This window comes from Salmo salar, chromosome ssa11, assembly GCF_905237065.1.
Source record: "Salmo salar chromosome ssa11, Ssal_v3.1, whole genome shotgun sequence".
Classification (NCBI taxonomy): domain Eukaryota; kingdom Metazoa; phylum Chordata; class Actinopteri; order Salmoniformes; family Salmonidae; genus Salmo; species Salmo salar.
This window is the reverse complement of record NC_059452.1, coordinates 42,213,276-42,235,230: the sequence shown is the minus strand read 5'-3', so window position 1 is coordinate 42,235,230 and position 21,955 is coordinate 42,213,276.

The window sequence follows — 21,955 nt, the reverse complement described above, 5'->3', positions numbered from 1 at the left end:
TGTTTTGTTCAATCAAGTTCATATTTATATCAAAAACCAGCTTTTTACATTAGCATGTGACGTTCAGAACTAGCATACCCCCCGCAAACTTACGGGGAATTCGCTAACATTTTACTAAATTACTCACGATAAACGTTCACAAAAAGCATAACAATTATTTTAAGAATTATAGATACAGACCTCCTCTATGCACTCGATATGTCCGATTTTAAAATAGCTTTTGGTGAAAGCACATTTTGCAATATTCTAAGTACATAGCCCAGGCATCACGGGCTCGCTATTTAGACACCCGGCAAGTTTAGCACTCACCATAATCATATTTACTATTATAAAAATGTCATTACCTTTTGTTGTCTTCGTCAGAATGCACACCCAGGACGTCTACTTCAATAACAAATGTTGGTTTGGTCCAAAATAATCCATCGTTATATCCGAATAGCGGCGTTTTGTTCGTATGCGTTCCAGACACTATCCGAAATAGTAAAGAAGTGTCGCGCGCTTGGCGCAATTCCTGACAATAAAATTCAAAGTATTCCATTGCCGTACGTCGAAGCATGTCAACCGCTGTTTAAAATCAATTTTTACGTCATTTTTCTCGTAGAAAAGCGATAATTTTCCGACAGGGAATCTCCTTTTCGGCAAACAGAGGAAAAAATCCCAAAGGCGGGGGCGGTCGGGGTCACGCGCATAAGCTAGTGTCTCTTGATGGGCCACTTGAGAAAGGCGATAATGTGTTTCAGCCTGGGGCTGGAATGACGACATTCTCTTTTTTCCCGGGCTCTGAGAGCCTATGGAAGACGTGGGAAGTGTCACGTTAGAGCAGAGATCCTTAGTAAATGATAGAGATGGCAAAGAAGTTCCGAAAATGGTCAGACAGGCCACTTCCTGTAAAGGAATCTCTCAGGTTTTGACCTGCCATTTGAGTTCTGTTATACTCACAGACACCATTCAAACAGTTTTAGAAAATTTAGGGTGTTTTCTATCCATATGTAATAAGTATATGCATATTCTAGTTACTGAGTAGGAGTGGTAACCAGATTAAATCGGGTATGTTTTTTATCCAGCCGTGTCAATGCTGCCCCCTAGCCCTAACAGGTTAAAGCCCTCTAACAGACACAGTACTGTCTTACAGCCCTCTAATATATACAGTACTGTCTTACAGCCCTCTAACAGACAGAGTACTGTCTTACAGCCCTCTAACAGACAGAGTACTGTCTTCCAGCCCTCTAACAGACAGAGTACTGTCTTCCAGCCCTCTAACAGAAGGAGTACTGTCTTAGAGCCCTCTAACAGACAGAGTACTGTCTTACAGCCCTCTAACATACACAGTACTGTCTTACAGCCCTCTAACAGACAGAGTACTGTCTTACAGCCCTCTAACATACAGAGTACTGTCTTACAGCCCTCTAATAGATAAAGAACTGTCTTAAAGCCCTCTAACAGACACAGTACTGTCTTACAGCTCTCTAATATATACAGTACTGTCTTACAGCCCTCTAACATTCACAGTACTGTCTTCCAGCCCTCTAACAGACAGAGTACTGTCTTCCAGCCCTCTAACAGACAGAGTACTGTCTTCCAGCCCTCTAACAGAAGGAGTACTGTCTTAGAGCCCTATAACAGACAGAGTACTGTCTTACAGCCCTCTAACATACACAGTACTGTCTTACAGCCCTCTAACAGACAGAGTACTGTCTTACAGCCCTCTAACATACAGAGTACTGTCTTACAGCCCTCTAACAGAAAGAGTACTGTCTTACAGCCCTCTAACAGACAGAGTACTGTCTTACAGCCCTCTAACAGACGCAGTACTGTCTTACAGCCCTCTAATATATAAAGTACTGTCTTACAGCCCTCTAATATATACAGTACTGTCTTACAGCCCTCTAATAGATACAGTACTGTCTTACAGCCCTCTAATAGATACAGTACTGTCTTACAGCCCTCTAACAGACACAGTACTGTCTTACAGCCCTCTAATAGATACAGTACTGTCTTACAGCCCTCTAACAGACACAGTACTGTCTTACAGCCCTCTAAAAGATACAGTACTGTCTTACAGCCCTCTAATAGATACAGTACTGTCTTACAGCCCTCTAACAGACACAGTACTGTCTTACAGCCCTCTAATATATATAGTACTGTCTTACAGCCCTCTAATATATACAGTACTGTCTTACAGCCCTCTAATAGATACAGAACTGTCTTACAGCCCTCTAACAGACACAGTACTGTCTTACAGCCCTCTAATATATACAGTACTGTCTTACAGCCCTCTAACAGACAGAGTACTGTCTTACAGCCCTCTAACAGACAGAGTACTGTCTTACAGCCCTCTAACAGACACAGTACTGTCTTACAGCCCTCTAACAGACACAGTACTGTCTTACAGCCCTCTAACAGACACAGTACTGTCTTACAGCCCTCTAATAGATACAGTACTGTCTTACAGCCCTCTAACAGACACAGTACTGTCTTACAGCCCTCTAACAGACAGAGTACTGTCTTAAAACCCTCTAACAGACAGAGTACTGTCTTACAGCCCTCTAACAGAGAGTACTGTCTTACAGCCCTCTAACAGACACAGTACTGTCTTACAGCCCTCTAATATATACAGTACTGTCTTACAGCCCTCTAATATATACAGTACTGTCTTACAGCCCTCTAATTGATACAGTACCGTCTTACAGCCCTCTAACAGACACAGTAGTGTCTTACAGCCCTCTAATATATACAGTACTGTCTTACAGCCCTCTAACAGACAGAGTACTGACTTACAGCCCTGTAATATATACAGTACTTTCTTACAGCCCTCTAACAGACACAGTACTGTCTTACAGCCCTCTAATATGTACAGTACTGTCTTACAGCCCTCTAATATATATAGTACTGTCTTACAGCCCTCTAATATATACAGTACTGTCTTACAGCCCTCTAATAGATACAGTACTGTCTTACAGCCCTCTAACAGACAGAGTACTGTCTTACAGCCCTCTAACAGAGAGTACTGTCTTACAGCCCTCTAACAGACACAGTACTGTCTTACAGCCCTCTAATATATACAGTACTGTCTTACAGCCCTCTAATATATATAGTACTGTCTTACAGCCCTATAATATATACAGTACTGTCTTACAGCCCTCTAATAGATACAGAACTGTCTTAAAGCCCTCTAACAGACACAGTACTGTCTTACAGCTCTCTAATATATACAGTACTGTCTTACAGCCCTCTAACAGACAGAGTACTGTCTTACAGCCCTCTAACAGACAGAGTACTGTCTTACAGCCCTCTAACAGACACAGTACTGTCTTACAGCCCTCTAACAGACACAGTACTGTCTTACAGCCATCTAACAGACACAGTACTGTCTTACAGCCCTCTAACAGACACAGTACTGTCTTACAGCCCTCTAACAGACACAGTACTGTCTTACAGCCCTCTAACAGACACAGTACTGTCTTAAAGCCCTCAAATAGATACAGTACTGTCTTACAGCCCTCTAACAGACACAGTAATGTCTTACAGCCCTCTAACAGACAGAGCACTGTCTTACAGCCCTCTAACTGACACAGTACTGTCTTACAACCCTCTATCAGACAGAGTACTGTCTTACAGCCCTCTAACAGACAGAGTACTGTCTTCCAGCCCTCTAACAGACAGAGTACTGTCTTACAGCCCTCTAACAGACAGAGTACTGTCTTACAGCCCTCTAACAGAAGGAGTACTGTCTTACAGCCCTCTAACAGACAGAGTACTGTCTTACAGCCCTCTAACAGAGAGTACTGTCTTACAGCCCTCTCACAGACACAGTACTGTCTTACAGCCCTCTAATATATACAGTACTGTCTTACAGCCCTCTAATATATACAGTACTGTCTTACAGCCCTCTAATATATACAGTACTATCTTACAGCCCTCTAATAGATACAGTACTGTCTTACAGCCATCTAACAGACACAGTACTGTCTTACATCCCTCTAATATATACAGTACTGTCTTACAGCCCTCTAACAGACAGAGTACTGTCTTACAGCCCTCTAACAGACAGAGTACTGTCTTACAGCCCTCTAATAGACACAGTACTGTCTTACAGCCCTCTAACAGACACAGTACTGTCTTACAGCCCTCTAAAAGATACAGTACTGTCTTACAGCCCTCTAATAGATACAGTACTGTCTTACAGCCCTCTAACAGACACAGTACTGTCTTACAGCCCTCTAACAGACAGAGTACTGTCTTACAGCCCTCTAACAGACAAGGAACTGTCTTACAGCCCTCTAACAGACAGAGTACTGTCTTACAGCCCTCTAACAGACAGAGTACTGTCTTACAGCCCTCTAACATACACAGTACTGTCTTACAGCCCTCTAACAGACACAGTACTGTCTTACAGCCCTCTAATATATACAGTACTGTCTTACAGCCCTCTAATAGATACAGTACTGTCTTACAGCCCTCTAACAGACAGAGTACTGTCTTACAGCCCTCTATCAGAGAGTACTGTCTTACAGCCCTCTAAAAGATACAGTACTGTCTTACAGCCCTCTAATAGATACAGTAGTGTCTTACAGCCCTCTAACATACACAGGACTGTCTTACAGCCCTCTAATATATATAGTACTGTCTTACAGCCCTCTAATATATACAGTACTGTCTTACAGCCCTCTAATAGATACAGAACTGTCTTAAAGCCCTCTAACAGACACAGTACTGTCTTACAGCCCTCTAATATATACAGTACTTTCTTACAGCCCTCTAACAGACAGAGTACTGTCTTACAGCCCTCTAACAGACAGAGTACTGTCTTACAGCCCTCTAACAGACACAGTACTGTCTTACAGCCCTCTAACAGACACAGTACTGTCTTACAGCCCTCTAATAGATACAGTACTGTCTTACAGCCCTCTAACAGACACAGTACTGTCTTACAGCCCTCTAACAGACAGAGTACTGTCTTACAGCCCTCTAACAGACATAGTACTGTCTTACAGCCCTCTAATAGAGAGTACTGTCTTACAGCCCTCTAACAGACACAGTACTGTCTTACAGCCCTCTAATATATACAGTACTGTCTTACAGCCCTCTAATATATACAGTAGTGTCTTACAGCCCTCTAATATATACAGTACTGTCTTACAGCCCTCTAACAGACAGAGTACTGACTTACAGCCCTCTAATATATACAGTACTGTCTTACAGAACTCTAACAGACACAGTACTGTCTTACAGCCCTCTAATATATACAGTACTGTCTTACAGCCCTCTAACAGACACAGTACTGTCTTACAGCCCTCTAAAAGATACAGTACTGTCTTACAGCCCTCTAACAGACACAGTAATGTCTTACAGCCCTCTAACTGACACAGTACTGTCTTACAGCCCTCTAACAGACAGAGTACTGTCTTACAGCCCTCTAACATTCACAGTACTGTCTTACAGCCCTCTAACAGACAGAGTACTGTCTTCCAGCCCTCTAACAGACAGAGTACTGTCTTACAGCCCTCTAACAGAAGGAGTACTGTCTTACAGCCCTCTAACAGACAGAGTACTGTCTTACAGCCCTCTAACAGACAGAGTACTGTCTTACAGCCCTCTAACATACACAGTACTGTCTTACAGCCCTCTAACAGACAGAGTACTGTCTTACAGCCCTCTAACATACAGAGTACTGTCTTACAGCCCTCTAACAGAAAGAGTACTGTCTTACAGCCCTCTAACAGACAGAGTACTGTCTTACAGCCCTCTAACAGACGCAGTACTGTCTTACAGGCCTCTAATATATACAGTACTGTCTTACAGCCATCTAATATATACAGTACTGTCTTATAGCCCTCTAATATATACAGTACTGTCTTACAGCCCTCTAATAGATACAGTACTGTCTTACAGCCCTCTAACAGACACAGTACTGTCTTACAGCCCTCTAATATATACAGTACTGTCTTACAGCCCTCTAACAGACAGAGTACTGTCTTACAGCCCTCTAACAGACAGAGTACTGTCTTACAGCCCTCTAACAGACACAGTACTGTCTTACAGCCCTCTAACAGACACAGGACTGTCTTACAGCCCTCTAATATATATAGTACTGTCTTACAGCCCTCTAATATATACAGTACTGTCTTACAGCCCTCTAATAGATACAGAACTGTCTTAACCTCTATGGGACCGGCGGGACGAATTCGTCCCACCTACGTAACAGCCACTGCCAGCCTGTGGCGCGATTTTCAAAATCTTCAAAATCCTATTACTTCAATTTCTCAAACATATGACTATTTTACAGCCATTTAAAGATAAGACTCTCGTTAATCTAACCACACTGTCCGATTTCAAAAAGGCTTTACAACGAAAGCAAAACATTAGATTATGTCAGCAGAGTACCAAGCCAGAAATAATCAGACACCCATTTTTCAAGCCAGCATATAATGTCACCAAAACCCAGAAGACAGCTAAATGCAGCACTCACCTTTGATGATCTTCATCAGATGACAACCCTAGGACATTATGTTATACAATACATGCATGTTTTGTTCAATCAAGTTCATATTTATATCAAAAACCAGCTTTTTACATTAGCATGTGACGTTCAGAACTAGCATACCCCCCGCAAACTTACGGGAATTCGCTAACATTTTACTAAATTACTCACGATAAACGTTCACAAAAGCATAACAATTATTTTAAGAATTATAGATACAGACCTCCTCTATGCACTCGATATGTCCGATTTTAAAATAGCTTTTTGGTGAAAGCACATTTTGCAATATTCTAAGTACATAGCCCAGGCATCACGGGCTCGCTATTTAGACACCCGGCAAGTTTAGCACTCACCATAATCATATTTACTATTATAAAAATGTCATTACCTTTTGTTGTCTTCGTCAGAATGCACACCCAGGACGTCTACTTCAATAACAAATGTTGGTTTGGTCCAAAATAATCCATCGTTATATCCGAATAGCGGCGTTTTGTTCGTGCGTTCCAGACACTATCCGAAATAGTAAAGAAGTGTCGCGCGCTTGGCGCAATTCCTGACAATAAAATTCTAAGTATTCCATTGCCGTACGTCGAAGCATGTCAACCGCTGTTTAAAATCAATTTTTACGTCATTTTTCTCGTAGAAAAGCGATAATATTCCGACAGGGAATCTCCTTTTCGGCAAACAGAGGAAAAAATCCCAAAGGCGGGGGCGGTCGGGGTCACGCGCATAAGCTAGTGTCTCTTGATGGGCCACTTGAGAAAGGCGATAATGTGTTTCAGCCTGGGGCTGGAATGACGACATTCTCTTTTTTCCCGGGCTCTGAGAGCCTATGGAAGACGTGGGAAGTGTCACGTTAGAGCAGAGATCCTTAGTAAATGATAGAGATGGCAAAGAAGTTCCAGAAATGGTCAGACAGGCCACTTCCTGTAAAGGAATCTCTCAGGTTTTGACCTGCCATTTGAGTTCTGTTATACTCACAGACACCATTCAAACAGTTTTAGAAAATTTAGGGTGTTTTCTATCCATATGTAATAAGTATATGCATATTCTAGTTACTGAGTAGGAGTGGTAACCAGATTAAATCGGGTATGTTTTTTATCCAGCCGTGTCAATGCTGCCCCCTAACCCTAACAGGTTAAAGCCCTCTAACAGACACAGTACTGTCTTACAGCCCTCTAATATATACAGTACTGTCTTACAGCCCTCTAACAGACAGAGTACTGTCTTACAGCCCTCTAACAGACAGAGTACTGTTTTATAGCCCTCTAACAGACACAGTACTGTCTTACAGCCCTCTAACAGACACAGTACTGTCTTACAGCCCTCTAACAGACACAGTACTGTCTTAAAGCCCTCTAATAGATACAGTACTGTCTTACAGCCCTCTAACAGACACAGTACTGTCTTACAGCCCTCTAACAGACAGAGTACTGTCTTACAGCCCTCTAACAGACATAGTACTGTCTTACAGCCCTCTAACAGACACAGTAATGTCTTACAGCCCTCTAATATATACAGTACTGTCTTACAGCCCTCTAATAGATACAGTACTGTCTTACAGCCCTCTAACAGACAGAGTACTGTCTTACAGCCCTCTAACAGACACAGTACTGTCTTACAGCCCTCTAACAGACAGAGTACTGTCTTACAGCCCTCTAACAGACACAGTACTGTCTTACAGCCCTCTAACAGACAGAGTACTGTCTTACAGCCCTCTAACATACAGAGTACTGTCTTACAGCCCTCTAACAGACAGAGTACTGTCTTACAGCCCTCTAACAGACAGAGTACTGTCTTACAGCCCTCTAACAGACGCAGTACTGTCTTACAGGCCTCTAATATATACAGTACTGTCTTACAGCCATCTAATATATACAGTACTGTCTTACAGCCCTCTAATATATACAGTACTGTCTTACAGCCCTCTAACAGACACAGTACTGTCTTACAGCCCTCTAACAGACACAGTACTGTCTTACAGCCCTCTAATATACACAGTACTGTCTTACAGCCCTCTAACAGACAGAGTACTGTCTTACAGCCCTCTAACAGACACAGTACTGTCTTACAGCCCTCTAACAGACACAGTACTGTCTTACAGCCCTCTAACAGACACAGTACTGTCTTACAGCCCTCTAATATATATAGTACTGTCTTACAGCCCTCTAATATATACAGTACTGTCTTACAGCCCTCTAATAGATACAGAACTGTCTTACAGCCCTCTAACAGACACAGTACTGTCTTACAGCCCTCTAATATATACAGTACTGTCTTACAGCCCTCTAACAGACAGAGTACTGTCTTACAGCCCTCTAACAGACAGAGTACTGTCTTACAGCCCTCTAACAGACACAGTACTGTCTTACAGCCCTCTAAAAAAACACAGTACTGTCTTACAGCCCTCTAACAGACACAGTACTGTCTTAAAGCCCTCTAATAGATACAGTACTGTCTTACAGCCCTCTAACAGACACAGTACTGTCTTACAGCCCTCTAACAGACAGAGTACTGTCTTACAGCCCTCTAACAGACATAGTACTGTCTTACAGCCCTCTAACAAACACAGTAATGTCTTACAGCCCTCTAATATATACAGTACTGTCTTACAGCCCTCTAACAGATACAGTACTGTCTTACAGCCCTCTAACAGACACAGTACTGTCTTACAGCCCTCTAACAGACAGAGTACTGTCTTACAGCCCTCTAACAGACATAGTACTGTCTTACAGCCCTCTAACAGAGAGTACTGTCTTACAGCCCTCTAACAGACACAGTACTGTCTTACAGCCCTCTAATATATACAGTACTGTCTTACAGCCCTCTAATATATACAGTACTGTCTTACAGCCCTCTAATTGATACAGTACCGTCTTACAGCCCTCTAACAGACACAGTAGTGTCTTACAGCCCTCTAATATATACAGTACTGTCTTACAGCCCTCTAACAGACAGAGTACTGACTTACAGCCCTCTAATATATACAGTACTGTCTTACAGCCCTCTAACAGACACAGTACTGTCTTACAGCCCTCTAATATATACAGTACTGTCTTACAGCCATCTAATATATACAGTACTGTCTTACAGCCCTCTAATATATACAGTACTGTCTTACAGCCCTCTAATAGATACAGTACTGTCTTACAGCCCTCTAACAGACACAGTACTGTCTTACAGCCCTCTAATATATACAGTACTGTCTTTCAGCCCTCTAACAGACACAGTACTGTCTTACAGCCCTCTAACAGACACAGTACTGTCTTACAGCCCTCTAAAAGACACAGTACTGTCTTACAGCCCTCTAACAGACACAGTACTGTCTTACAGCCCTCTAACTGACACAGTACTGTCTTACAGCCCTCTAACAGACAGAGTACTGTCTTACAGCCCTCTAACATTCACAGTACTGTCTTACAGCCCTCTAACAGACAGAGTACTGTCTTACAGCCCTCTAACAGACAGAGTACTGTCTTACAGCCCTCTAACAGACAGAGTACTGTCTTACAGCCCTCTAACAGACACAGTACTGTCTTACAGCCCTCTAACAGACAGAGTACTGTCTTACAGCCCTCTAACATACACAGTACTGTCTTACAGCCCTCTAACAGACAGAGTACTGTCTTACAGCCCTCTAACATACAGAGTACTGTCTTACAGCCCTCTAACATACAGAGTACTGTCTTACAGCCCTCTAACAGACAGAGTACTGTCTTACAGCCCTCTAACAGACGCAGTACTGTCTTACAGCCCTCTAATATATACAGTACTGTCTTACAGCCCTCTAATATATACAGTACTGTCTTACAGCCCTCTAATATATACAGTACTGTCTTACAGCCCTCTAACAGACACAGTACTGTCTTACAGCCCTCTAACAGACACAGTACTGTCTTACAGCCCTCTAATATATACAGTACTGTCTTACAGCCCTCTAACAGACAGAGTACTGTCTTACAGCCCTCTAACAGACAGAGTACTGTCTTACAGCCCTCTAACAGACACAGTACTGTCTTACAGCCCTCTAACAGACACAGGACTGTCTTACAGCCCTCTAATATATATAGTACTGTCTTACAGCCCTCTAATATATACAGTACTGTCTTACAGCCCTCTAATAGATACAGAACTGTCTTAAAGCCCTCTAACAGACACAGTACTGTCTTACAGCCCTCTAATATATACAGTACTGTCTTACAGCCCTCTAACAGACAGAGTACTGTCTTACAGCCCTCTAACAGACAGAGTACTGTCTTACAGCCCTCTAACAGACACAGTACTGTCTTACAGCCCTCTAACAGACACAGTACTGTCTTACAGCCCTCTAACAGACACAGTACTGTCTTAAAGCCCTCTAATAGATACAGTACTGTCTTACAGCCCTCTAACAGACACAGTACTGTCTTACATCCCTCTAACCAACAGAGTACTGTCTTACAGCCCTCTAACAGACATAGTACTGTCTTACAGCCCTCTAACAAACACAGTAATGTCTTACAGCCCTCTAATATATACAGTACTGTCTTACAGCCCTCTAATAGATACAGAACTGTCTTAAAGCCCTCTAACAGACACAGTACTGTCTTACAGCCCTCTAATATATACAGTACTGTCTTACAGCCCTCTAACAGACAGAGTACTGTCTTACAGCCCTCTAACAGACAGAGTACTGTTTTACAGCCCTCTAACAGACACAGTACTGTCTTACAGCCCTCTAACAGACACATTACTGTCTTACAGCCCTCTAACAGACACAGTACTGTCTTAAAGCCCTCTAATAGATACAGTACTGTCTTACAGCCCTCTAACAGACACAGTACTGTCTTACAGCCCTCTAACAGACAGAGTACTGTCTTACAGCCCTCTAACAGACATAGTACTGTCTTACAGCCCTCTAACAGACACAGTACTGTCTTACAGCCCTCTAATATATACAGTACTGTCTTACAGCCCTCTAATATATACAGTACTGTCTTACAGCCCTCTAATTGATACAGTACCGTCTTACAGCCCTCTAACAGACACAGTAGTGTCTTACAGCCCTCTAATATATACAGTACTGTCTTACAGCCCTCTAACAGACAGAGTACTGACTTACAGCCCTCTAATATATACAGTACTGTCTTACAGCCCTCTAACAGACACAGTACTGTCTTACAGCCCTCTAATATATACAGTACTGTCTTACAGCCCTCTAATATATATAGTACTGTCTTACAGCCCTCTAATAAATACAGTACTGTCTTACAGCCCTCTAACAGACACAGTACTGTCTTACAGCCCTCTAACAGACAGAGTACTGTCTTACAGCCCTCTAACAGACACAGTACTGTCTTACAGCCCTCTAACAGACACAGTACTGTCTTACAGCCCTCTAATAGATACAGTACTGTCTTACAGCCCTCTAATATATACAGTACTGTCTTACAGCCCTCTAACAGACACAGTACTGTCTTACAGCCCTCTAACAGACAGAGTACTGTCTTACAGCCCTCTAACAGACACAGTACTGTCTTACAGCCCTCTAACAGACACAGTACTGTCTTACAGCCCTCTAAAAGACACAGTACTGTCTTACAGCCCTCTAACAGATACAGTACTGTCTTACAGCCCTCTAACAGACACAGTACTGTCTTACAGCCCTCTAATATATACAGTACTGTCTTACAGCCCTCTAACAGACAGAGTACTGTCTTACAGCCCTCTAACAGACAGAGTACTGTCTTACAGCCCTCTAACAGACACAGTACTGTCTTACAGCCCTCTAACAGACACAGTACTGTCTTACAGCCCTCTAAAAGATACAGTACTGTCTTACAGCCCTCTAAATGATACAGTACTGTCTTACAGCCCTCTAACAGACACAGTACTGTCTTACAGCCCTCTAATATATACAGTACTGTCTTACAGCCCTCTAATATATACAGTACTGTCTTACAGCCCTCTAATATATACAGTACTGTCTTACAGCCCTCTAACAGACACAGTACTGTCTTACAGCCCTCTAACAGACAGAGTACTGTCTTACAGCCCTCTAACAGACACAGTACTGTCTTACAGCCCTCTAACAGACACAGTACTGTCTTACAGCCCTCTAACAGACACAGTACTGTCTTACAGCCCTCTAACAGACACAGTACTGTCTTAAAGCCCTCAAATAGATACAGTACTGTCTTACAGCCCTCTAACAGACACAGTAATGTCTTACAGCCCTCTAACAGACAGAGTACTGTCTTACAGCCCTCTAACAGACACAGTACTGTCTTACAGCCCTCTAACAGACAGAGTACTGTCTTACAGCCCTCTAACATACACAGTACTGTCTTACAGCCCTCTAACAGACAGAGTACTGTCTTCCAGCCCTCTAACAGACAGAGTACTGTCTTACAGCCCTCTAACAGAAAGAGTACTGTCTTACAGCCCTCTAACAGACAGAGTACTGTCTTACAGCCCTCTAACAGACAGAGTACTGTCTTACAGCCCTCTAACAGACTGAGTACTGTCTTACAGCCCTCTCACAGACAGAGTACTGTCTTACAGCCCTCTAATAGATACAGTACTGTCTTACAGCCCTCTAATAGATACAGTACTGTCTTACAGCCCTCTAACAGACACAGTACTGTCTTACAGCCCTCTAACAGACACAGTACTGTCTTACATCCCTCTAATATATACAGTACTGTCTTACAGCCCTCTAACAGACAGAGTACTGTCTTACAGCCCTCTAACTGACACAGTACTGTCTTACAGCCCTCTAACAGACACAGTACTGTCTTACAGCCCTCTAACATACACAGTACTGTCTTACAGCCCTCTAACAGACACAGTACTGTCTTCCAGCCCTCTAACAGACAGAGTACTGTCTTACAGCCCTCTAACAGACAGAGTACTGTCTTACAGCCCTCTAACAGACAGAGTACTGTCTTACAGCCCTCTAACAGACAGAGTACTGTCTTACAGCCCTCTCACAGACACAGTACTGTCTTACAGCCCTCTAATATATACAGTACTGTCTTACAGCCCTCTAATATATACAGTACTGTCTTACAGCCCTCTAATAGATACAGTACTGTCTTACAGCCCTCTAACAGACACAGTACTGTCTTACAGCCCTCTAATATATACAGTACTGTCTTACAGCCCTCTAACAGACACAGTACTGTCTTACAGCCCTCTAACAGACACAGTACTGTCTTACAGCCCTCTAACAGACACAGTACTGTCTTACAGCCCTCTAACAGACACAGTACAGTCTTACAGCCCTCTAAAAGATACAGTACTGTCTTACAGCCCTCTAACAGACACAGTACTGTCTTACAGCCCTCTAACAGACACAGTACTGTCTTACAGCCCTCTAACAGACAGAGTACTGTCTTACAGCCCTCTAACAGACAAGGAACTGTCTTACAGCCCTCTAACAGACAGAGTACTGTCTTACAGCCCTCTAACATACACAGTACTGTCTTACAGCCCTCTAACAGACACAATACTGTCTTACAGCCCTCTAACAGACACAGTACTGTCTTACAGCCCTCTAATAGATACAGTACTGTCTTACAGCCCTCTAACAGACACAGTACTGTCTTACAGCCCTCTAACAGACAGAGCACTGTCTTACAGCCCTCTAACTGACACAGTACTGTCTTACAACCCTCTATCAGACAGAGTACTGTCTTACAGCCCTCTAACATTCACAGTACTGTCTTACAGCCCTCTAACAGACAGAGTACTGTCTTCCAGCCCTCTAACAGACAGAGTACTGTCTTACAGCCCTCTAACAGAAGGAGTACTGTCTTACAGCCCTCTAACAGACAGAGTACTGTCTTACAGCCCTCTAACAGAGAGTACTGTCTTACAGCCCTCTCACAGACACAGTACTGTCTTACAGCCCTCTCACAGACACAGTACTGTCTTACAGCCCTCTAATATATACAGTACTATCTTACAGCCCTCTAATAGATACAGTACTGTCTTACAGCCCTCTAACAGACACAGTACTGTCTTACATCCCTCTAATATATACAGTACTGTCTTACAGCCCTCTAACAGACAGAGTACTGTCTTACAGCCCTCTAACAGACAGAGTACTGTCTTACAGCCCTCTAACAGACACAGTACTGTCTTACAGCCCTCTAACAGACACAGTACTGTCTTACAGCCCTCTAATAGATACAGTACTGTCTTACAGCCCTCTAACAGACACAGTACTGTCTTACAGCCCTCTAACAGACAGAGTACTGTCTTACAGCCCTCTAACAGACAGAGTACTGTCTTACAGCCCTCTAACAGACAGAGTACTGTCTTACAGCCCTCTAACATACACAGTACTGTCTTACAGCCCTCTAACAGACACAGTACTGTCTTACAGCCCTCTAATATATACAGTACTGTCTTACAGCCCTCTAATATATATAGTACTGTCTTACAGCCCTCTAATATATACAGTACTGTCTTACAGCCCTCTAATAGATACAGAACTGTCTTAAAGCCCTCTAACAGACACAGTACTGTCTTACAGCCCTCTAACAGACAGAGTACTGTCTTACAGCCCTCTAACAGACAGAGTACTGTCTTACAGCCCTCTAACAGACACAGTACTGTCTTACAGCCCTCTAACAGACACAGTACTGTCTTACAGCCCTCTAACAGACACAGTACTGTCTTACAGCCCTCTAATAGATACAGTACTGTCTTACAGCCCTCTAACAGACACAGTAATGTCTTACAGCCCTCTAACAGACAGAGTACTGTCTTACAGCCCTCTAACTGACACAGTACTGTCTTACAGCCCTCTAACAGACACAGTACTGTCTTACAGCCATCTAACAGACACAGTACTGTCTTACAGCCCTCTAACAGACACAGTACTGTCTTAAAGCCCTCAAATAGATACAGTACTGTCTTACAGCCCTCTAACAGACACAGTACTGTCTTACAGCCCTCTAACAGACAGAGCACTGTCTTACAGCCCTCTAACTGACACAGTACTGTCTTACAACCCTCTATCAGACAGAGTACTGTCTTACAGCCCTCTAACATTCACAGTACTGTCTTACAGCCCTCTAACAGACAGAGTACTGTCTTCCAGCCCTCTAACAGACACAGTACTGTCTTACAGCCCTCTAACAGACAGAGTACTGTCTTACAGCCCTCTAACAGACAGAGTACTGTCTTACAGCCCTCTAACAGACAGAGTACTGTCTTACAGCCCTCTAACATACACAGTACTGTCTTACAGCCCTCTAACAGACACAGTACTGTCTTACAGCCCTCTAATATATACAGTACTGTCTTACAGCCCTCTAATATATATAGTACTGTCTTACAGCCCTCTAATATATACAGTACTGTCTTACAGCCCTCTAATAGATACAGTACTGTCTTAAAGCCCTCTAACAGACACAGTACTGTCTTACAGCTCTCTAATATATACAGTACTGTCTTACAGCCCTCAAATAGATACAGTACTGTCTTACAGCCCTCTAACAGACACAGTAATGTCTTACAGCCCTCTAACAGACAGAGTACTGTCTTACAGCCCTCTAACAGACACAGTACTGTCTTACAGCCCTCTAACAGACAGAGTACTGTCTTACAGCCCTCTAACTGACACAGTACTGTCTTACAGCCCTCTAACAGACAGAGTACTGTCTTACAGCCCTCTAATATATACAGTACTGTCTTACAGCCCTCTAATATATACAGTACTGTCTTATAGCCCTCTAATATATACAGTACTGTCTTACAGCCCTCTAATAGATACAGTACTGTCTCCCAGCCCTCTAACAGACACAGTACTGTCTTACAGCCCTCTAATATATACAGTACTGTCTTACAGCCCTCTAACAGACAGAGTACTGTCTTACAGCCCTCTAACAGACACAGTACTGTCTTACAGCCCTCTAACAGACACAGTACTGTCTTACAGCCCTCTAACAGACACAGTACTGTCTTACAGCCCTCTAACAGATACAGTACTGTCTTACAGCCCTCTAATAGATACAGTACTGTCTTACAGCCCTCTAACAGACACAGGACTGTCTTACAGCCCTCTAATATATATAGTACTGTCTTACAGCCCTCTAATAGATACAGAACTGTCTTAAAGCCCTCTAACAGACACAGTACTGTCTTACAGCCCTCTAATATATACAGTACTGTCTTACAGCCCTCTAACAGACAGAGTACTGTCTTACAGCCCTCTAACAGACAGAGTACTGTCTTACAGCCCTCTAACAGACACAGTACTGTCTTACAGCCCTCTAACAGACACAGTACTGTCTTACAGCCCTCTAACAGACACAGTACTGTCTTACAGCCCTCTAATATATACAGTACTGTCTTACAGCCCTCTAACAGACACAGTACTGTCTTACAGCCCTCTAACAGACAGAGTACTGTCTTACAGCCCTCTAACAGACACAGTACTGTCTTACAGCCCTCTAACAGACAGAGTACTGTCTTACAGCCCTCTAACAGACAGAGTACTGTCTTACAGCCCTCTAACAGACACAGTACTGTCTTACAGCCCTCTAATATATACAGTACTGTCTTACAGCCCTCTAATATATACAGTACTTTCTTACAGCCCTCTAATTGATACAGTACCGTCTTACAGCCCTCTAACAGACACAGTAGTGTCTTACAGCCCTCTAATATATACAGTACTGTCTTACAGCCCTCTAACAGACAGAGTACTGACTTACAGCCCTCTAATATATACAGTACTGTCTTACAGCCCTCTAACAGACACAGTACTGTCTTACAGCCCTCTAATATATAGAGTACTGTCTTACAGCCCTCTAATATATATAGTACTGTCTTACAGCCCTCTAATAGATACAGTACTGTCTTACAGCCCTCTAATAGATACAGTACTGTCTTACAGCCCTCTAACAGACAGAGTACTGTCTTACAGCCCTCTAACAGAGAGTACTGTCTTACAGCCCTCTAACAGACACAGTACTGTCTTACAGCCCTCTAATATATACAGTACTGTCTTACAGCCCTCTAATATATACAGTACTGTCTTACAGCCCTCTAACAGACACAGTACTGTCTTACAGCCCTCTAAAAGATACAGTACTGTCTTACAGCCCTCTAATAGATACAGTACTGTCTTACAGCCCTCTAACAGACACAGTACTGTCTTACAGCCCTCTAACATATACAGTACTGTCTTACAGCCCTCTAATATATACAGTACTGTCTTACAGCCCTCTAATAGATACAGTACTGTCTTACAGCCCTCTAACAGACACAGTACTGTCTTACAGCCCTCTAATATATACAGTACTGTCTTACAGCCCTCTAACAGACACAGTACTGTCTTACAGCCCTCTAACAGACACAGTACTGTCTTACAGCCCTCTAACAGACACAGTACTGTCTTACAGCCCTCTAACAGACACAGTACTGTCTTACAGCCCTCTAACAGACACAGTACTGTCTTACAGCCCTCTAAAAGATACAGTACTGTCTTACAGCCCTCTAACAGACACAGTACTGTCTTACAGCCCTCTAACAGACAGAGTACTGTCTTACAGCCCTCTAACAGACACAGTACTGTCTTACAGCCCTCTAACAGACACAGTACTGTCTTACAGCCCTCTAATATATACAGTACTGTCTTACAGCCCTCTAATAGATACAGTACTGTCTTACAGCCCTCTAACAGACACAGTACTGTCTTACAGCCCTCTAACAGACACAGTACTGTCTTACAGCCCTCTAACAGACACAGTACTGTCTTACAGCCCTCTAATATATACAGTACTGTCTTACAGCCCTCTAATAGATACAGAACTGTCTTACAGCCCTCTAACAGACACAGTACTGTCTTACAGCCCTCTAATATATACAGTACTGTCTTACAGCCCTCTAACAGACACAGTACTGTCTTACAGCCCTCTAACAGACAGAGTACTGTCTTACAGCCCTCTAACAGACACAGTACTGTCTTACAGCCCTCTAACAGACACAGTACTGTCTTACAGCCCTCTAACAGACACAGTACTGTCTTACAGCCCTCTAAAAGATACAGTACTGTCTTACAGCCCTCTAACAGACACAGTACTGTCTTACAGCCCTCTAACAGACAGAGTACTGTCTTACAGCCCTCTAACAGACACAGTACTGTCTTACAGCCCTCTAACAGACACAGTACTGTCTTACAGCCCTCTAACAGACACAGTACTGTCTTACAGCCCTCTAATATATACAGTACTGTCTTACAGCCCTCTAATAGATACAGTACTGTCTTACAGCCCTCTAACAGACACAGTACTGTCTTACAGCCCTCTAATATATACAGTACTGTCTTACAGCCCTCTAACAGACACAGTACTGTCTTACAGCCCTCTAATAGATACAGTACTGTCTTACAGCCCTCTAACAGACACAGTATTGTCTTACAGCCCTCTAATATATACAGTACTGTCTTACAGCCCTCTAACATACACAGTACTGTCTTACAGCCCTCTAACAGACACAGTACTGTCTTACAGCCCTCTAAAAGATACAGTACTGTCTTACAGCCCTCTAACAGACACAGTACTGTCTTACAGCCCTCTAACAGACACAGTACTGTCTTACAGCCCTCTAACAGACACAGTACTGTCTTACAGCCCTCTAATAGATACAGTACTGTCTTACAGCCCTCTAATAGATACAGTACTGTCTTACAGCCCTCTAACAGATACAGTACTGTCTTACAGCCCTCTAAAAGACAGAGTACTGTCTTACAGCCCTCTAACAGACACAGTACTGTCTTACAGCCCTCTAACAGACACAGTACTGTCTTACAGCCCTCTAACAGACACAGTACTGTCTTACAGCCCTCTAACAGACACAGTACTGTCTTACAGCCCTCTAACAGACAGAGTACTGTCTTACAGCCCTCTAACATACACAGTACTGTCTTACAGCCCTCTAACAGACACAGTACTGTCTTACAGCCCTCTAACAGACAGAGTACTGTCTTACAGCCCTCTAACAGACACAGTACTGTCTTACAGCCCTCTAACAGACACAGTACTGTCTTACAGCCCTCTAACAGATACAGTACTGTCTTACAGCCCTCTAACAGACACAGTACTGTCTTACAGCCCTCTAACAGACAGAGTACTGTCTTACAGCCCTCTAACAGACACAGTACTGTCTTACAGCCCTCTAACAGACACAGTACTGTCTTACAGCCCTCTAACAGACACAGTACTGTCTTACAGCCCTCTAAATAGATACAGTACTGTCTTACAGCCCTCTAACAGACACAGTACTGTCTTACAGCCCTCTAACAGACACAGTACTGTCTTACAGCCCTCTAACAGACACAGTAATGTCTTACAGCCCTCTAACTGACACAGTACTGTCTTACAGCCATCTAACAGACACAGTACTGTCTTACAGCCCTCTAACAGACACAGTACTGTCTTACAGCCCTCTAAATAGATACAGTACTGTCTTACAGCCCTCTAACAGACAGAGTACTGTCTTACAGCCCTCTAACAGACAGAGTACTGTCTTACAGCCCTCTAACAGACACAGTACTGTCTTACAGCCCTCTAACAGACACAGTACTGTCTTACAGCCCTCTAACAGACACAGTACTGTCTTACAGCCCTCTAACAGACACAGTACTGTCTTACAGCCCTCTAACAGACACAGTACTGTCTTACAGCCCTCTAACAGACAGAGTACTGTCTTACAGCCCTCTAACAGACAGAGTACTGTCTTACAGCCCTCTAACAGACACAGTACTGTCTTACAGCCCTCTAACAGACACAGTACTGTCTTACAGCCCTCTAACAGACACAGTACTGTCTTACAGCCCTCTAATATATACAGTACTGTCTTACAGCCCTCTAATATATACAGTACTGTCTTACAGCCCTCTAATATATACAGTACTGTCTTACAGCCCTCTAACAGACACAGTACTGTCTTACAGCCCTCTAACAGACACAGTACTGTCTTACAGCCCTCTAACAGACACAGTACTGTCTTACAGCCCTCTAATAGATACAGTACTGTCTTACAGCCCTCTAACAGACACAGTACTGTCTTACAGCCCTCTAACAGACACAGTACTGTCTTACAGCCCTCTAACAGACACAGTACTGTCTTACAGCCCTCTAACAGACAGAGTACTGTCTTACAGCCCTCTAACAGACACAGTACTGTCTTACAGCCCTCTAACAGACAGAGTACTGTCTTACAGCCCTCTAACAGACACAGTACTGTCTTACAGCCCTCTAACATACACAGTACTGTCTTACAGCCCTCTAATATATACAGTACTGTCTTACAGCCCTCTAATATATACAGTACTGTCTTACAGCCCTCTAATAGATACAGTACTGTCTTACAGCCCTCTAACAGACACAGTACTGTCTTACAGCCCTCTAACAGACAGAGTACTGTCTTACAGCCCTCTAACAGACAGAGTACTGTCTTACAGCCCTCTAACAGACACAGTACTGTCTTACAGCCCTCTAACAGACACAGTACTGTCTTACAGCCCTCTAAAAGATACAGTACTGTCTTACAGCCCTCTAACAGACACAGTACTGTCTTACAGCCCTCTAATATATACAGTACTGTCTTACAGCCCTCTAACAGACACAGTACTGTCTTACAGCCCTCTAACAGACACAGTACTGTCTTACAGCCCTCTAAAAGATACAGTACTGTCTTACAGCCCTCTAACAGACACAGTACTGTCTTACAGCCCTCTAACAGACAGAGTACTGTCTTACAGCCCTCTAACAGACACAGTACTGTCTTACAGCCCTCTAACAGACACAGTACTGTCTTACAGCCCTCTAACAGACACAGTACTGTCTTACAGCCCTCTAATAGATACAGTACTGTCTTACAGCCCTCTAACAGACACAGTACTGTCTTACAGCCCTCTAACAGACAGAGTACTGTCTTACAGCCCTCTAACAGACACAGTACTGTCTTACAGCCCTCTAACAGACACAGTACTGTCTTACAGCCCTCTAACAGACAGAGTACTGTCTTACAGCCCTCTAACAGACACAGTACTGTCTTACAGCCCTCTAACATACACAGTACTGTCTTACAGCCCTCTAACAGATACAGTACTGTCTTACAGCCCTCTAACAGATACAGTACTGTCTTACAGCCCTCTAACAGACACAGTACTGTCTTACAGCCCTCTAACAGATACAGTACTGTCTTACAGCCCTCTAACAGACACAGTACTGTCTTACAGCCCTCTAACAGACACAGTACTGTCTTACAGCCCTCTAACAGACACAGTACTGTCTTACAGCCCTCTAACATACAGAGTACTGTCTTACAGCCCTCTAACATACACAGTACTGTCTTACAGCCCTCTAACAGACACAGTACTGTCTTACAGCCGTCTAACAGACACAGTACTGTCTTACAGCCCTCTAACAGACAGAGTACTGTCTTACAGCCCTCTAACAGACAGAGTACTGT